Below are 19,549 nucleotides of genomic sequence, written 5' to 3'. Positions count from 1 at the left end.
CCGAAACTTATGCAACGTCTGTGGAAAATCCTTCAGCTGGAAAAAACTAGCAGGTCACATGGGTATTCACACAGGCAACAACCCCTACTCTTGCACTGTATGTTGCAAATCATTTGTCAAGAAAAGCAGTTTATCTTATCACAAGCTGACTCAAACAGGAGAGAAGCCAAACAATTCCAATGTCTGTAGCAAGTCATTCATACAGAAAGGCAGTCTAACCGGTCAGATGCGGACCCATGCAGGCGAGAAGCCATACAGTTACAATGACTGTGGCAAATCATTCATACAGAGAGCTAAACTAACCGAACATATGCGCACTCATACAGGCGATATGCCTTACAGGTGCAATGCCTGTGACAAATCATTCACAAAGAAAGTCTATCTGACCGATCATATGCGTACCCATACAGTCCCGAAGCGTTACAATTGCAATGCCTGTGACAAATCATTCACAAAGAAAGGCTATCTGACCGATCACATGCGGACCCATACAGGCGAAAAGCCTTACAGCTGGAATGTCTGTGACAAATCATTCGCAACGAAACGCACTCTGACCGATCATAGGCTGACCCATATAGGCGAGAAGCCTTACACTTGCAATGTCTGTGACAAATCATTCGCAACGAAAAGCACTCTCACCGATCATAGGCGGACCCATACAGGCGAGAAGCCATACAGTTGCAATGTCTGTAGCAAACTATTCATGCAGAGAGGCAATCTGTCCTATCATATGCGGACCCATACAGGGGAGAAGCCTTACAGCTGCAGTATCTGTGGCAAATCATTCACAATTAAAAGCAGTCTGACCGTTCATATGTGTATCCATACAGGCGAGAAGCCTTACAGCTGCAATGTCTGTGACAAATCATTCGCAACGAAACGCACTCTGACCAATCATAGCCGTACCCATACAGGCGAGAAGCCTTACAGTTGCAATGTCTGTGACAAATCATTCACAACGAAAGGCAGTCTGACCGTTCATAGGCGGACCCATACAGGCGAGAAGCCATACAGTTGTAATGTCTGTGGCAAATCATTCACGTGGAAACATAGTTTGACCATTCATATGCTTAGCCATACAGGCGAGAAGCCATACAGCTGCAAAGTCTGTGGCAAATCATTCACATGGAAACGTAGTCTGAGCAATCATATGCTTAGCCATACAGGCGAGACGCCAACAGTTGCAATGTCTGTGACAAGTCATTCGCAACGAAACGCAGTCTGACCGATCAAATGCGGACCCATACAGGCGAGAAGCCTTACAGCTGTAATATCTGTGACAAATCATTCGCAACGAAAGGCACTGTGACCGATGATATGCGTACCCATACAGGCGAGAAGCCTACAGCTGCAATGTCTGTGGCAAATCATTCATACAGAGAGGTAAACTAACCGAACATATGTGGACCCATACAGGCGAGAACCTTACAGCTCCAATGTCAGTGGCAAATCATTCACAACGAAAGTCAATCTGACCGATCATATGCGGACCCATATAGGCGATAAGCTTTACCGCTGCAATGTCTGTGGCACATCATTCATAGAGAAAGGCATTCTAACCGAACATATGCGGACCCATACAGGCGAGTCATAAGAGAGGAAAACTAATCGAACATACGCGGACTCATACAGGCGAGAAGCCTTACAGATGCAATGTCTGTGGCAAATCATTCACAAGGAAAGGCAGTCTGACCGATCATATGCGGACCCATACAGGCGGGAAGCCTAACAGCTGCAATGTCTGTGGCAAATCATTCATAAAGAGAGGCAATCTTACCGAACATATGTGGATACATACAGGCGAGTCATAAAGAGAGGCAAACTAACCGATCATATGCGGACCCATACAGGCGTTAAGCCTTACAACTGCAATGTCTGTGGCAAATCATTCACTAGGAAAGGCATCCTGACCGATCATTTGCGGACCCATACAGGCGACATGCCAAACAGCTGCAATGTCTGTGGCAAATCATTCACAAAGAAAGGCAGTCCGACCTAACTGTTCATATGCGGACACACACCGAAGAGAAGCCATACTGTTACATAGTTTATTCCACTGAAGCACAACCTGTAGTATTCCAGCAAGATATAGCAGATATCCTGGATTCAGGAGGTCAATTGGACTGTATCGCGACTGACCTGTCTAAGGCATTTGATAGGGTAGATCATGGGAGACTACTGGCTAAAATGGGTGCAATTGGACTAGATAAAAGAGTGACTGAATGGGTGGCTCTGTTTTTAGAATATAGAACTCAGAGAATTATGGTAGGTGAAGCTTTATTTGGCCCTGTAAAAATTAAGAGGGGAATTCCTCAAGTCAGTATTATTGGACCTTTATGTTTTCTTATATATATCAATGATATGTGTAAAGAAGTGGAATCAGAGATAAGGCTTCTCGCAGATGATGTTATTCTGTACAGAGTAATAACTAAGTTACAAGATTGTGAGCAACTGCAAAATGATCTCGATAATGTTGTCGGGTTGTTGCATTTTCAGATTAAAGCTCGCAAATGAGCTGTTTTAATTCAGTAATGGCTACTATACCCCACCCATATCCAATCCCTCCTTCAACGATAACGCCCCTTCCTCCCCAACATCAATAACCGAACCACCGCTGTCTCAATCTATATATGTAGGATTGAGACGGCAGTGAACCGTACTGCCGAAACTTACCCCCACCACTACCACGTGAAAGGGTTTGACAGCGGCATAAGTCCTACCCTTCCGAGGGTCCGGCTCAGACTGAATACTTTTGCCCTCCACTCGCGTGAGCGCGCTGTTGTACATCATGTCACTCACCTAAGCCCACGTGACGAATACGGCAGCTCCTATTGGTAGAAACATCTCCCGATTGCTATTGGTCGATTTGAGTTTGACAACTTGGACCACGTGGGACGACCACGTTTTTGACGTTTGTGATATTTTGCTTTACTTTGATTTGTATGCGTATATCTGTTATCTTCGTTTGCGTGTTTGAAGAAAAAGTACAAGATATTTGACGTAAGCATCCCTACTGTTCTTGTTTTACTAATCTCCTGAGGCCAGAACATGAAAACATACCACACGAAGGCAAATGAATTTCGGATAATTTGAAACATAAATGCGGCCAGTATCCAGTATTCGGAAGATAGGTTCGAACCCCACTATCGGCAGCCCGGAAAATGGTTTTCTGTGGTTTCCCATTTTCACACCAGGCAAATGCTGGGGCTGTACCTTAATTAAGGCCACGGCTGCTTCCTTCCCACTCCTAGGCCTTTCCTATCCCATCATCGTGATAAGACCTATCTGTGTCGGTGCAACGTAAAGCAACTAGCTTTATCATAGTTGTCCCCCTGTGGGTAGGGGCAGTAGAATAACAGCCACAGCATCCTCTGCCTGCTGTAAGAGACGACTAAAAGGGGTCCCATGTGGGCTCTGCACTTGGGAGCTTGGGTAGGCGACCACGGAGCCCTTAATTGAATTTTGGCACTGCTTCCGCTTACTTGTGCCAGGCTCCCCACTTTCATCTATCCTATCTGATCTACCTCGATCACGACCTGTTCTTTTCTGCTCCCGATTGTATTATGTATGGAGGCCTATGGAGTCTTATTTTCCTCAAAGGGCATGGTCCTTCTTAGCTGATACCATCATTTTTCCTAGTGTCATCCCCCTTCCATTTCTTCTCTCCGATTACTAATATATATAGGGGATGGTTGCCTAGTTGTACTTTCTCTTAAAACAATGAACTAGATTTTAGGCCCTTTTAATCAACAGGCATCATCATCTTAAGCAACGAGATTTGTGGTGAGGGCAAGATATTTGGTGACCATGACATATACTAGGAACTGTCCCATCATTCGCCTTACTGCAGGCGAAAGGAAAAACCAATCTCAGGACAGCCGGTGGTAGGGGAACAGCCCGTTTCTGTGTCCCAAATGCAGAGGTGTAGAAACACGGTGGAACCATAGCCACCCCTCCTCTGCTTGGTTGGCCAGTTGGAGTGCATGCTGTCAGACCACAGATCAGCCTACTCTGCAACCACTAACATAGGTTTCTACCTTCGATATACAGTAGGTACAAATGGCACTGTCTGAAGTGAGTTTTCACTGTCTTCAACTAGCATTTCGTCTAGGTCAAGGCAAAGTCCCTTGCACACCGTAATGTTGTGGAAGTAGCAGCATATTGTTCATAATACTGTACTAAATTAGCAAGCAATTCCTTGGACATAGCTCTTAATAGGTGGAGCTATGTTGCGACTTGGCATGGGAATGATTTGTGCTGGATCAGCTGCCATATTATTGTATGTACATCCTGATGCTACAGATTTCTGCAAATTTATTAGAACTCCTCTCCTGCGGATGGACTGAAAGGAAGCATTATTTGTACCTCCTGCATTATGTAAGAGCGAGCAATCACAGAATCTGTAATCTCTCTCTTGTCTTTTAAACCCTCAAATATATTCATGATTCCATCCTTTTCCATGTAGCAGAAATTTTTTATATATCCTACTGCCACATAAAATAGAACATTTTTATTGTAAATAGTGTAGATCAATGAATACAAGGGATGCATACAATTTTGTAGCTTGACATTGTTTATCATCTAAATGCAGATGACTGATTGAATGATATGTTGTGTTTTGGTGCAGTATGTAGGAACAGAATATGTGCTATCATGTCTTGGTTTCTTCAAACACTACTCTGCCAGAGATTTGCCATCCTCTAGTAGATGCAAAAGAAGTACAAATCTCAATATTTTTCAGTGTGTGGCCCAAGGCGCCTCTTTTGACAGACTGAAAGATGTATCATATAGTAAGTTCCTTGGGAAAATACAAATGGTGTTGCTGAAAACTTTTGCAATGTCAGTGCAACGTTAAACTGCAATAAGAGAGAAAAGTATTATGTTGTACCTTGTCAGTTCCAGTCTTTCTTTCATAAATGAATGATCTTGTATTTGTGTTGTATTGAATAGTTTTCTGGCTGATGAATATTAATTGATGATTAACACTGCTGAATATAATTTCTACACAATTTTATACCTGTAACACTCTGGATAGTATGTAGAATATAGCTCCATAAATCAAAATATCACGTTTCATTACAATTTACCTTTGAATCCTACAAACCCCTCCTTAGCATATGAGTTTCCTTTCATCATTTTGGTTCCTGTATATGGTTTTCTTTCTTACATTGTATTTATATTTCATTTCCTGCATAAGTGGCATATCTTTATACTATTGACTGTTACAGTTGGCTTAAGTAGTGTTAAAGAGGACTGATGTACGAGGGGATGTTAGTGTCTATTTCTGTCATAGGTCTTAATCTGAGATAAGGATTGCCAATCCCACTCACCTTCAGGTCACTTCCTTCCTCCCTTTGTGAGTTATCTTCCTTTTTCCTCAGCAGAAGCAAACAAAAGCAGCACAGGCAAGGCCAGTCACTCCGATCCTTCAAGGCTATGTGAATTAATAAAAATAAAATATAGCTCCATAATTGAAATAATTATAACAAGCAGCACAAGCTGGTAAGCTTCTTTTCTCCAGCAAAAAAATTATCAATAATAATAATAAAGCACAGCCCAACCTCCAGGTGTATTGTTGTTCAGAATGCAGTATTTCAGAAAAAGGTAACAGAAAGAAGGAAAGAGAGAAAAGGAAATGAATGAAAAATAGAAGAGAAAGAAAAAAAGAAAAAATATTTAATATAATATATAAGAGTGGAGGGGGGACGAGAACCTGGGGACCCTCCGCGCGCTAAACGATTTAAATCACACGCCCGGTAACTTTAGTTCAGCCCTGTTTACACTAGAGACGCTGGTGTGCAATTCCTGGCGATCTTTGCGCAGCCGTTGCGTTCAGAAGTGAAAAATAACGTTGAGAGTCATCTCTTACTCATTCTCTTTGACCACGTGTAAAGCCCACTAGAGCAGGACTGTATTGATAGTTAGAAATATAACCGGACATTGCACCCAGTGCTGTTTTCAAGAAGTGTCGTGTACTCTGGAGTTCTCACTGGTAATTCATCCTTTCCTAAATTCAGCCCGTTCTACTGACTGATACAAATCAAATAAGTTCTTTAAGTGTTTGTTTTAAGTGATTACACTGAATTAAAATATCAGGTTTTGTCTCTAGGTGTGAGGTATGTGTTACATAAGACGCGTATTAGCCATTTGTACAGCCTATTCCGTTAATTTATTGTGCTACAGATTTTCTTCATTGAGAAATTGTGATTTCTATCATTTACAATGTGTCCACAATCTCTATTGTCGGTAATGTTCAAGTTCTATAATTTACTTTTGCGATAATTATAGATCTCAGTATGGAAGAGTAAGCAGTTAATACTAATCTTTCTCAGTTTCAGCATTCTACATATTTTTAACATTTAATATTTTTCATTTTTCTTAAATTTTATTTCTACATAAGAATTAAAACTGTATACACATATAACTGGCATTCTTTTTGATAACTCCTGGCCTTTGTGTCACAAGCGCCGGCAAATCTGTTCCTCGTGTGTTGTAGCAATATAACGTAACTTACCTCACCTATCATAATTTTTTGGTGTGAAGACTTTTTCTGAAGGGCTACGCAGGTGAAGAATTGCGGATATTAGTTTCAGAAAGAAATTACAATATGTAGTGCATAATTTTAATTATTGTGTTGCTGTGTTATTTACCTATGTTTGCAATTTAATAGTGACGCTGTGAATGTTGAGTTGTTCTTTACATTGTAGGCTGGGACATATGGTAGTAGCTTTCGAAATTTTGAGAAGTTTCCGTTTAGGATATCATATGTAGAATTCTTGTTATGGTTATCAGTGTTGTTATGGAGATTGTTCTGCATAGTATCAGTCATAGAAAACTTGAGGTCCAGTAGGTATGATCACAATATTAACAGTCATGTAAAATTTTGAGTCTTTTTGGTATGTTCATAATATTGACGGTCATATAAAGTTTCAAGCATAATGCTTAGTCTGTTGACAGATAACCTAAGTAGCAATGACTGCAATAAGGTAATATATTTCTCTGGGCTATGTTTCAGTGTAAAATCATTGGAATTAATCAAGAACCCCAGTACCTTCTAACTACTTCAGTTGCAGTGTGAAATGGACCTGCAAGTAAAAATCAAAGAGGAACCAGCCTGGCTTGAAAGAACAACAAATGCATCACTTGTGAGTCTCATGGCAAATAACTTTATAGAGATCAGAATTTAACCCTTAGTAGCTGAATAAGTTTGGCAGGGGCATAATTTACTATGTGCTTCCCCAATATTAACCCCAGCAGTCGCTATTTGCTACATGGGCATTTAGGAAAAGTATGTCTCTCTTTTGTTTCTTTGTCTGGGAGTATGTGATAATGTGCTACGCAAGGCAGCCAACTCTTAGGAAGTACAAATAACAGTATTTATATACATCTATAGGTCCAACTAGTGACAGAAACTTTGTTCATGGGGCAAGGAAAGGGGTTCTGGTGGCACCTGCCCCCAGATTATGGTCGCCAAATGGACAATTGGCCTCTAGCATTTACTAGGGAGATGGCAGTGCATGCTATGTTTGATAGTGGCAAAAAGCTGAATTAAAGTTGTGGATTTGATAGTGAAGGAACCTTGTTTAGGTCCAGCTACCAATGAAGTTGTGACAGGCAGCATTTCAAGATCGAGGCATCAGGACATTTCATGAGCTAAGTACCCATCAAATGACTGTTTATTGTGTATTGATTACCTCTGGCATTTATTGAAATGGATTTCTGTAGGTTGTTTGGTTATGTTTTTATTCTCCATGGTTTGGTAATGGTATCGTTGTGGGATTGACATCATCTCCTATCATTCATTATCCAATTTTAGTGCTAGTAGCTGCTGAACTGAAGGACAATTGTGGGTGCTGGATTTAATTCGGTTACGGCCAGTAGGTCTTTGAATCTCATAGTGAACATATTTTTCCTCCAAAAGAAGTTCCAGGTAAGATTTGCATCATTTAAACTTCTTTACAATGTTACTAATGTTGGGTGATCTCATAGTAAAACTCTGCCTTGGCGGAGAAGCTGTGAAATAATTTTGGAGAAGAAGCGACTTATTGTCATCATCTTTCCTTGCTCTGTCTGTTGCTACTGTAAACACAGTAAATTGTAATCTTCTGAATGTGTGGCTTACAGTTCAGTCTCTCTTCATCTGATAGCTTACATGGTGATGTGATAACATTCTACCTTCATGTTGGCGAGTGTAATTTGGGTCCATTCTGGAGGTATTTTATGAAGCTGAATATCCCAGCACACGTCTGTAGTTATACTGGCATAAAAGTGAATTCCTGCACATCATTCTTGCACCTCAGAGTCTTTGAAAACCTTGAGAGTTGGAAGAGAGATATTCAATGAATAATTGTGACTCGATAGCGAAAATCTACTCCCAACACTGTGAACTGCTAATTTATAGATGTGATATTGTCCAGGAGTTGCTTAAAGGTGAAATTCTGCAGCTTATGCACACTGTTCTCTGAATAAATGTGTACTGGTTGAGTTCTAAATTACAGACACTACAGAAGAGAACGGTGTCTGAACATATTATCTGAGATGCGAGTGCACTGCTATTCAAGATCTATACTCTTGACACTTCTTGTTATGTTCGATTCTTGGGTATATAGAAAGAAACAATAGCTGTCATCAACAACCACGGAATTCATGAACTACAATGTGACCCTACAAATAAATTTCAAAACAAAATAAAACAAGCTATCCAGCAAACAGTCTTCATTCTCACAGAACAAGAAAAAGAAAGCCTCACCATCAAAAAATCCCAAACTCCCCACAGTAAGAACCATCCCCAAAATACACAAAAGCTCATGTCCCATTAGACCAATAGTAAATTATGATGTGCCAAATTACAATTTAAGCTAACAACTGAAAAAATCCTAAAAGAGAAAGTCTCACATAAAGAAGACAGATAAATTAAAACCAGCCTAGAACTAATCAACCCCTTCCCGCCCGAAAGCGCCCGACTGTTCACTTTGCCTTACGGTCCTTATTGCCCGAAAACACCCAGCTGCATTATCTGCATACGTGTGCAATCTATGCAATAGTTTTGTATTTTTTGGTGGTGAATTGTTTATTAGGCATTGATGAACATGCAGTACAATATACTAGCCTTAGGAAATAAAAGAAGAGTGAGAATTTGTCTTGAAGTTGTCTAGGCAACGGTCTTGAACTTCCGCGAGTGCTGGTCAGCTGTTTAGTTCGTAAACATAACGGGATTGAATACTGCGGATATTGAGACTGAGCTGAATAACGGCATAAGAAATAACACAGAATTGTTGAGCAGGGGTGGAGGTAAATTTTTAGTGAGTAAATAACATATCAACAAAGATAATTTTACTCATAACTGTGATATAAGTGAAAACGGATATCTAGAAATCGGACCTGATGATGATGCGGCTGCAATTCAGATAACACAAACATTTTGTTTCATTATTCAATGATTATATGGATGATGTTGAACCTATCAATAATTTCAAAAGAGAGTAATGAGAAATAGGTTATATTTTTACATATGTTAGGCAGAGACAATCTATTCATTGACATTACCGATTGCGTATATATGAATGCAGCAATCAAACAGGCCCATTTCAGTAAAATAGAAACAGAATGGGAAGACACTTGCTTGAGGAAATGAAAGTTGATATACAAGGTCACCATTACACTTCCAGAATCTCATCTTTATTGGCTTAGGGGGATTTAGACAACATGAGAATGTTGAGTCTCTCCAGCATGGGTGGGGGTTTGAACCGACAAACTTATGACTCAATGAATAGAGAAATGGACATGATGGTATGTTAAATGTTGTAAATGATGGCATATTTTCTAATATTATTGAAAATGTGAATACATTGTGATCATTTCTTTTTATAATATTTAAACTTTTCTGAAACGGTGTGCTCTGTTTGAATGTTTCCTAATTAATAGGTTGAAACCTGGCGATAAGCGGAGAAAAAATGTGGGTGGTAAAGGGTTAAAGATACCCTTTGACATCATTAACATGTACACCAACGTAACAATAGATGAATCCATTAAAATTATCGAAAATCTTCATAAAGAAAATACTTCACTGCAGGAAACCAAAGAAATAATTAGCCTTATTAGAACAATGCTACACCAAAATAGCTTTGCATTCACTGACAATATGTATTGCCACAAAGAAGGGTTAGCCATGGGCTCACCATTATGAGGTATAATAGCAAACAATATTTTGAATAACTTTGAAAACATCTTCTGAACGTATCAGCATTCAAAAGGAATATTATACTGGAGCAGGTATGTAGGTGACATCATGAGCATATGATAATGACTTCACTAATGCACACCAGTTATTAAACACACTAAATTATTTACAAATTCCACCAGCTTCACAATGGAGCAAGAATCTAATAAGAAAATAACACCACAATCAGCAGGAATAATGGCAACCTGTCTTACAAAGTGTACAGCAAGCCCACTCAGGTGTTGCATGCTATTGACGAGTCTAACCATGCACACACACTAAAAATTGCAGGATTGAATACAATGATACACAGAGCTGTTTCCATACCAATGAGCACAATGGATTTCAATGAAGAGGCACGAATTGTTAAACGAATCGTGAAAGAAGATAACCACCCTCCAGGCACAGTAGACAAAATATTAAACAAACAAAAGAAAAGTCCCTGGAAAACCACCACACTTGGTTCTCAACTACATTAATAACAACACATAAAAAGTAGGTTATATCTTTAGGAAACTGGGTTTTAGTTAACCTTTAGGATGAACAACACACTGCAGAGACACATCAACAAGTGCACCTAAACAAAAAAGACCCTTTCTCAAAGTCACGAGTCTATGAACTCAAGTGCCAAGAACTTAACTACAATGCCACCTATATAGGTCAGACAAAACAAAATTTCCACGCAAGATTCAAAGAACACAATAAACGATCAGATATAATCAGCATTCAGCCTTTGGGGAACACATATACGACAGTTCACACTATTTCACAGACATCAACACAGATCTAAAAATTTTACACATTGAAAATAAAATCAAATCTTCGAATATGAGTGAACCAATCGAGATCTAAAAAAGTGCTAACGTAACCAACTTAAATGACCATACACACTTAAAAAATTCCCCGCACATCGCTCTACTCACATGATATCTGTACCATACTTACTCATTAAATTGGCATTTATCACAATAATATCCTATAGATATTCTCTATTTCAATTCCATATGTTATTCATCTAAAATCATTCAGTTGCATTCATCCATCTTACATAAAATTACATTATAACATGAAGTAGGTTAATAACCTTCTCTCCCCTCTCCAGTGTGGAAAGAGTATTCCACAGTGCTCCACTCATTCCATCCTACTTCCCCCTCTCCTCTCTATGGTACATTGTACTAGATTTTAACATCCAGTAGGAGGGATCCACAATGTTCGGCACTCCCCTCTCATGCTTCCCTTCCCCTCTCCGTAAGGTTTGTGCTATACTCAAAACTTTCCATTTACCTCTCCATGACCACAGTCCTGAAATAGTATTTGGTGACAACAAAGTTGATATTGGCAGTCTAGATAAGTTCAGGAGTTTTCTCGATATATTAATACTTGTAAATTTCTTATTTGTCAGTACTGGCTCATATTATCACTGAACTCTCTATCATTGACAATTTTATGCAACGTAAACAATGCTGTACATATATGCATATTTTGTATGATTTCATAGAATCTGAGGATGTTCTTGTAGAATGAAACATGTCATTCTTTGTAAAATAGAGTGTTTATTTTTTACAGGTATGTTTATAATGTAATAATTTATGTTAAAATTGTATGTTTGACAAACTAGAAAGTTTTTTTGTTACATTTAACTAAGTCTACAATGGAAAGTATGGCTTCATCTTTAACAAACTCTCCATTTTGTGCGTCATTTTATCTTCCTTTCCTTAGTTCAGCTACTGTTCGATTTCTTCTGTATTAAATGGGATAAGTGAGTATATTCTGGAATTTTATAATTTAATTCGCTTTTATTAGTAAACTAACTTGTAATAGAATGTAAGCTTTTCATCACAGTCCCTCCTGCACCCCTGTAGTGTCAAAATGTTTCATGAATCCAAGTGAAAAATTTAAAGGTCTCGTAGTACGAGGGCCATCCGATAAATAGGTTTCCCTATTTTACAAAAAATACAAGCAGGCTATTTACACTTGTGCTGGCCCTGCAGTGTGGGGGTAGAATGCCTGCCTCTTACCCAGAGGCCCCGGGTTCAATTCCTGGCCAGGTCAGGGATTTTTACCTACATCTGAGGGCTGGTTGGAGGTCTACTCAGCCTATGTGATTAAAATTGAGGAGCTATCTGACAGTGAGATGGTGGCCCTAGTCTAGGAAGTCTAGAATAACGACGGATAGGATTGTTCGTGCTCACCACATGACACCTCGTAATCTGTAGGCCTTTGGGCTGAGCAGTGGTCACTTGGTAAGCCATGGCCCTACGGGGGCTGTTGCCCCATGGTGCTTGGTTTTATTTACCTTTGAGAAATATTTAATTTTCATTCTACAACTCGTACACTACTTTTCCACATAGTAACTATTTCAGTCCAAACATTTTGTTATGTTGGCAGCAGTTTCTTGATACCTTCATCATACCGGGTCGGGTACCATCTCTGTAGACAGTGGTGCACTTCCTGTTCCACCTCTTCATCAGTTGCAAACCGCTTACCTCCAAGGTGCAACTTGAGTTGTGGATAGAGATGGAAATCACTCGGGGCAAGTTCCGCAGAATAAGGTGGATGGGGAAAAAGGTCCCTTTTGAAGTTCTGCAGCAAATCCTGCGTCCTTTGAGCTGAATGGGCAATATTTTCTGAGACAAGACCAGAACATTTTCGTTGGATTTCAACTCTGAGCTTCGTGAGGACCGTGCAGGACCTCTCATGTGTGACCACAGTGCATTGGGGCAGTCAGTCAACCAATACAACATAATTACAGTCCCAAAAGGCAGTAGCCAAAACTATGCCTACAGAGGCTGAGGTCTAACCGAGCAAGTTGCCCATGCGGTTAAGGCCGCGCAGCTGTGAGCTTGCATCTGGGAGATAGTGCGTTCGAACCCCACTGTCAGCAGCCCTGAAGATGGTTTTCCGTGGTTTCCCATTTTCATACAAGGTAAGTATTTGGGATGTACCTTAATTAACGCCACAGCTGCTTCCTTCCCACTCCTAGGCTCTTCCTCTCCAATTGTCAACATAAGACCTATTTGTGTCGGTGCAATGTAAAGTACACTGACTGACAGAGCAAATGCAACACCAAGAAGGAGTGGTCAGAACTTTATGCCAATTGCAGGGTAGACTGACATCACTGAGGTATGCTCATGATGTGAAATGCGCCGCTGTGCTGCGCACGTAGCGAACGATAAATGGGACACGGCGTTGGCGAATGGCCCACTTCGTACCGTGATTTCTCAGCCGACAGTCATTGTAGAACGTGTTGTCGTGTGCCACAGGACACGTGTATAGCTAAGAATGCCAGGCCGCCGTCAACGGAGGCATTTCCAGCAGACAGACGACTTTACGAGGGGTATGGTGATCGGGCTGAGAAGGGCAGGTTGGTCGCTTCGTCAAATCGCAGCCGATACCCATAGGGATGTGTCCACGGTGCAGCGCCTGTGGCGAAGATGGTTTGCGCAGGGACATGTGGCACGTGCGAGGGGTCCAGGCGCAGCCCGAGTGACGTCAGCACGCGAGGATCGGCGCATCCGCCGCCAAGCGGTGGCAGCCCCGCACGCCACGTCAACCGCCATTCTTCAGCATGTGCAAGACACCCTGGCTGTTCCAATATCGACCAGAACAATTTCCCGTCGATTGGTTGAAGGAGGCCTGCACTCCCGGCGTCCGCTCAGAAGACTACAATTGACTCCACAGCATAGACGTGCACGCCTGGCATGGTGCCGGGCTAGAGCGACTTGGATGAGGGAATGGCGGAACGTCGTGTTCTCCGATGAGTCACGCTTCTGTTCTGTCAGTGATAGTCACCGCAGACGAGTGTGGCGTCGGCGTGGAGAAAGGTCAAATCCGGCAGTAACTGTGGAGCGCCCTACCGCTAGACAACGTGGCGTCATGGTTTGGGCCGCTATTGCGTATGATTCCACGTCACCTCTAGTGCGTATTCAAGGCACGTTAAATGCCCACCGCTACGTGCAGCATGTGCTGCGGCCGGTGGCACTCCCGTACCTTCAGGGGCTGCCCAATGCTCTGTTTCAGCAGGATAATGCCCGCCCACACACTGCTCGCATCTCCCAACAGGCTCTACGAGGTGTACAGATGCTTCCGTGGCCAGCGTACTCTCCGGATCTCTCACCAATCGAACACGTGTGGGATCTCATTGGACGCCGTTTGCAAACTCTGCCCCAGCCTCGTACGAACGACCAACTGTGGCAAATGGTTGACAGAGAATGGAGAACCATCCCTCAGGACACCATCCGCACTCTTATTGACTCTGTACCTCGACGTGTTTCTGCGTGCATCGCCGCTCGCGGTGGTCCTACATCCTACTGAGTCGATGCCGTGCGCATTGTGTAACCTGCATATCGGTTTGAAATAAACATAAATTATTCGTCCGTGCCGTCTCTGTTTTTTCCCCAACCTTCATCCCTTTCGAACCACTCCTTCTTGGTGTTGCATTTGCTCTGTCAGTCAGTATAAATTGTAAAAAAGAGTCTGAGGTCTTGGCTCTTTTTTATGAGCATGTTCGCCAAGTTTCTTGCTGACGCATTAATTTTTGTCCACCACATTCTGACCAACAGTGGCTGTAATGGGCCTGGCGCTGCGCTTGTCATCATGTACATCGTGCTGCCGTTCCAGGAACCATGAATGCCAGCATGCATCTTTCACTATAAACTCACACCAAATGGCAATGAATATTGGTAGCCATTTCATTTTTGCCGTGGAAAGGCGAATAACAGAACAGAGTTCACAAGTGGAAACGCTTTCAAGTGGTAGCTCCATGGCAGATAGCGCCGTACTGGTGAACACAGAGCAAGCACGTGCGATTGAAGATCACCTTACCCCAGCCATATGCCAGTGGAAGTTCCTACAGTACCAACTTAATTCTAAAACATGTGGTTTGCAGAGAAAAAATAAGGAAACTTATTTATTGGATGACCTTCGTAGATCATGAAAGAGCTTCTGTAACTGCAGATGTACACTCCAACACTGATGGTGTTCTCATCCCCACAGTTCTTCACAGAACACTGCACAACATCCTTGTAGTAGTAAAACATCTCATTTGTAGTTGTTTTATGTTTGACCTGCATCACATCTTTCCCTGGTCTATGACTGTGATAAGCCTGCTTCTTTCATGTTCGTTTTTTATTTTTACACTTGGATGAACAGAACTGTCTCAATGCAGTGTTTATCCCCTGTGAGCTTGGCAAAACCAGATTATAGAAAGTGATTAAAAAGTTTCAAGGGATTTTGATCTGTCTGTCTAAACAAAATGTATGTTAAGAGCATAGTATTAATATTTCTCACTGTTTGGCAAAAGATTTAGGACAGTTTTAATACTTGGATGTGATTCAAACAACCCAATGATTTGATAGACCTAATTGGATACATAAAGTTAATTAATATAATTTAGTGTTTATGTCTGTGGCAGATTCCTTCCAAAATTTTGTGCGAGATGGTCCCAATTTCATCTCTGGTAGGATATCTTCTGATATGGCTAGAAAATGCTTCTCACTTTATATTTGGTTCTCAGTCTCATGCTTTCTCTGACATTAGGTTTGAACAAGGATGATAACACCATTCTCAGTGCAGCCTTTGGTTTTGAAATCCTCTGCTGGTAGAAATCTCTCTTAAACAGTAGTAAAATTTTGAAAGTAACTGTAATACTTGGAAGTAGTAAATTATCATGCTCATTTGTTGGTGACAGTATTTGTAGATGTGTGTTACATGCATAACTTATGTATCTTATTTTCCACAGGAAAATATTGAAAATGTATCAGAAATGATACCACTGAAAAAAGAAGCCAAATCAGATTTAACAGATCCAGGGCCAATGCAGGAAAACTCACTTGAGGTAATGTACATAATTTGATAAGCCATTGTTAGGTACTGAAAATTGAAAATTGCTGAACAGATATCAGTGGTTGACCCTTCATTTCAATACATATGATTGATACACTTTTTTATGAGATTGACTGTTTACCTACCTAATTTTCACCTTTCCTTCATGTTCTTTAAGATCTTGCATTATGTATCACGCAGCAGTTGGGGTAGATCCAAAGATCTCTACTGTATATTATTTGGGAGGTGGTATCGTTGCTACTAATATTTTTGGCTTAATATTTTCAAACACGGAGTTGCTATAAGGAGCACTTTTTTGTTACTGTTCCTGGGTATTTTACTAGTTGTTCCAAATGAAACACCATTGTAATCTTGTTGATTATATTAATTATCGACTTCTAGATAATACAATTATTTGTAGATACAAGTTGCAGGTGATTGCTTGCTTACTGTCAGAATTCACTTACGTACTACACACATTGTAGCCATCTTGTGGCAAGTAGAAAACATTCTTATCCTTCCTAATGTGGTCTGTGATGATACTAGTCTATGGTGACTTATAATATTACTTAAACTTTCAATGAATAAAGGAGCCCTTCAAGAGTGGTCTTGCCTTTCTGTTTCATATGTGGTAAAGGACAGTGTTTGTGAATAGGCTTTGTATGTTCCCCATTACTCACCTGAACATTTGTTACATGAATTAGGATCACTGCCATCGTCCACTGCATAGCATGTGACTATGTTGTTATGTGCTATTTATTGGGATATTTAATTGACAATCTTTTTCAGGAATTCTGGGTTGGCTGCTCAATATACAGCCATCTGGATAATGAGAGAGGAAGTATAATCATGATCAGGGAGTGTAGTATTTTTCTCTCCTACAAGGAAATTGGATGTAGTTAGGTAAGAAGTGTCAAAAGGGTCGTCATTTACCTTTAGTGAGGAGATGTGAGTATGTGTTGTAAGAGTGGTCCATTCTTTGTTGGTCAAGAAATAAGAATTCATCACTCTTCTAAGGTGATATATCAGACTGTTGACAGCTGCTTCTCGTTTTCTGTCAAAGTGTAATGCTGCAGGAGGGATGGAATGCTGTATCAGTCCCATGCCTGCAGTTGCAGGGAAGAGCTGGTTTTTCTCAGGATTGTTTTTCAGAAAGGCCTTGATTTCCTTAGCTGCTCTGAAGAAGTTTGTGCCATTATCACTGTAAATGTTCAGGGGGTGACCTCTGTGAAAATAAGTGAACAAAGAGAGGCGAGCAACGTAGTTGTTGTGAGATCAGGTATCATGTCTATGTAGAGAGACTTGGTAGCTAGGTAGTCTGGTCTTGTTCCATCTCACGCCAATGTTTATGAGAATTGAGCCTGCATAGTCTATTCTAGTGTTAAGGAATGGGTACACGCACACTTTGTGTATTTCGCGTTAATTGTTCAGAAGTATCTGCATTCAACTTACGACCCTTGAGACGTGCATAAATGTTGCTTCTTTACCGCCCCCCCCCCCTTGCTGATGGGATCCGAAACTTGCCCCTCAGAGATGTGATTAAGGGTTGAGTGCCATGATGAAGTAGTCAAAGTTGTTCCGCAATGATAATTAGATTAGTGAGATGATGATATAAATACAGAATGGTCTAATATTTCCTCCCCACTAGAATTAAGATATTGTGCAGTCTTCTGCCGACAAGGAGATGGCTTCTTGATCTATGATTATGGTTATAATCAATATGATTTAATATTTTTGTGACAATAATTCACGATACCCTCATTTGTTGAACATATGAATTTGTGTGTGGGGACCTTATCTGCAATTCTCGGCCATTGTTGCATTGCCGTTAATTTATGTGCCGGTACTGTGGCTATTTAAAATGCATTTAAAATCCATTATTACGTCAATAATTTTGATTTTCCTTATTGGCCCAATAAGCTAATCTTTGACTTGCGTAGTGTCTCTCTTGAACGGAGCGCTCTGCAGTTGTTTTTCTGTCTCGTCAACTAGCGAGCGAGGAGTCTTGTTCTGAGCAAACTGTGAGATGGACGCCATTAGCCTTGTTCCTTAGAAGACTTTGAAAAGTAGTGGTGTGACTAGCAGTGATTTTACACTCACAGGTCAAACTGTGATTGCTATTTTGAAGTAGCAGTGATTCAGCCAACACACCTAGGATACAAGGCCACTCTGCGGCCTACAGGAGTACGATGTCGTGCAGCATTCAGTACACGGGCGAACTCGCGCTAACGCTGAAAACAAATATTCATTTTCTGAATCATATTTTAAAAAGTTATATGCATGACCTTTTTTCAAAAAGTACGCCACGGTACGAATCAACAAGGGCTATTTATTTATAATTGCTAGTTGATGTACCCGTGCTTCCCTGCGGGATTTTCAGAAAGACTGAATTTGTGGTTTTCCTAAAAGAAGTCAACATAGGTCATTACAAAAAAGTCGGTAGGAATGTAGCGATTAAAACCAACGTTATCATATAAAATACTCGATCAAATGAAAAACTGCAGATTTTCTCACTTTTAACGAACAGTACTACGGTGCCGATCTAACAGTCCCTAGTTCCAGAGCTGGAATAACCAGGCCGTAGACATTTGTGAAGACTCCTCTGCCATTATATTCCGTTAAATATGCACACTGCTCATTCGAGTCAGTGCCTCAGAGTAGGGATTGAACAGCTCGAATGCTATGAACCAGTGCGTTATGTACCAGTAGTATCAGAAAATTTATAAACCAGAGGAATAGCATGCTAAAGAAGAAAGTTATATAACTTCCCAGCTACTTCCCGCCAATATTCAGCTAGGCTGTTACACTCGATACGACCGGGCGAGTTGGCCGTTTGTTTAGGGGTGCGCAGGTGTGAGTTTGCATCTGGGAGATAGTGGATTCGAACCCTACTATCGGCAGCCCTGAAGATGGTATTCCGTGGTTTCCCATTTTCACAGCAGACAAATGCTGGGGCTGTACCTTAATTAAGGCCAAGAACGCTTCCTTCACACTCCTAGCTCTTTCATATCCCATCGTCGCCATAAGACCTATCTGTTTCGTTGCGACGTAAAATAAATTTTAAAAAATACTCGGTACGCAGCAGCAATCCTTTCTATCGGAGATGGGTGGCAACAGAAGACACAAAGCACGTCACAACAAACAATGGTCAGTGTAATGTTATTGTTGATCAATTGTATGAGCTTTCTATATTGTAGCCCTTCACATTTAGTTTTTTTTTTCGACTCTGCTATATTAGGGCATCTTATAAAATTATTTATACCGTAGACTGTAGTTCCTTATTCTCCGAATTTACATACCTATTTTCATTACATTCTTAGTAACAAAAATCCAAATTCATGAATATATCTGTGATGATAGCCGGTACGGTAACAATATATAAGACATAAATGATCGGAAATTTAACACTATATATAACTTTAGTTATGCAGTATTTATCGATACGACCACCATTAACATACATATTTGAGAATTAAATTGTAGGCCTTCCCCTAAACTACCATCTCA

The sequence above is a fragment of the Anabrus simplex genome, chromosome X (genome assembly GCF_040414725.1).
Source record: "Anabrus simplex isolate iqAnaSimp1 chromosome X, ASM4041472v1, whole genome shotgun sequence".
Taxonomy (NCBI): Eukaryota; Metazoa; Arthropoda; class Insecta; order Orthoptera; family Tettigoniidae; genus Anabrus; species Anabrus simplex.
Note: the sequence above shows the minus strand (reverse complement) of the source record.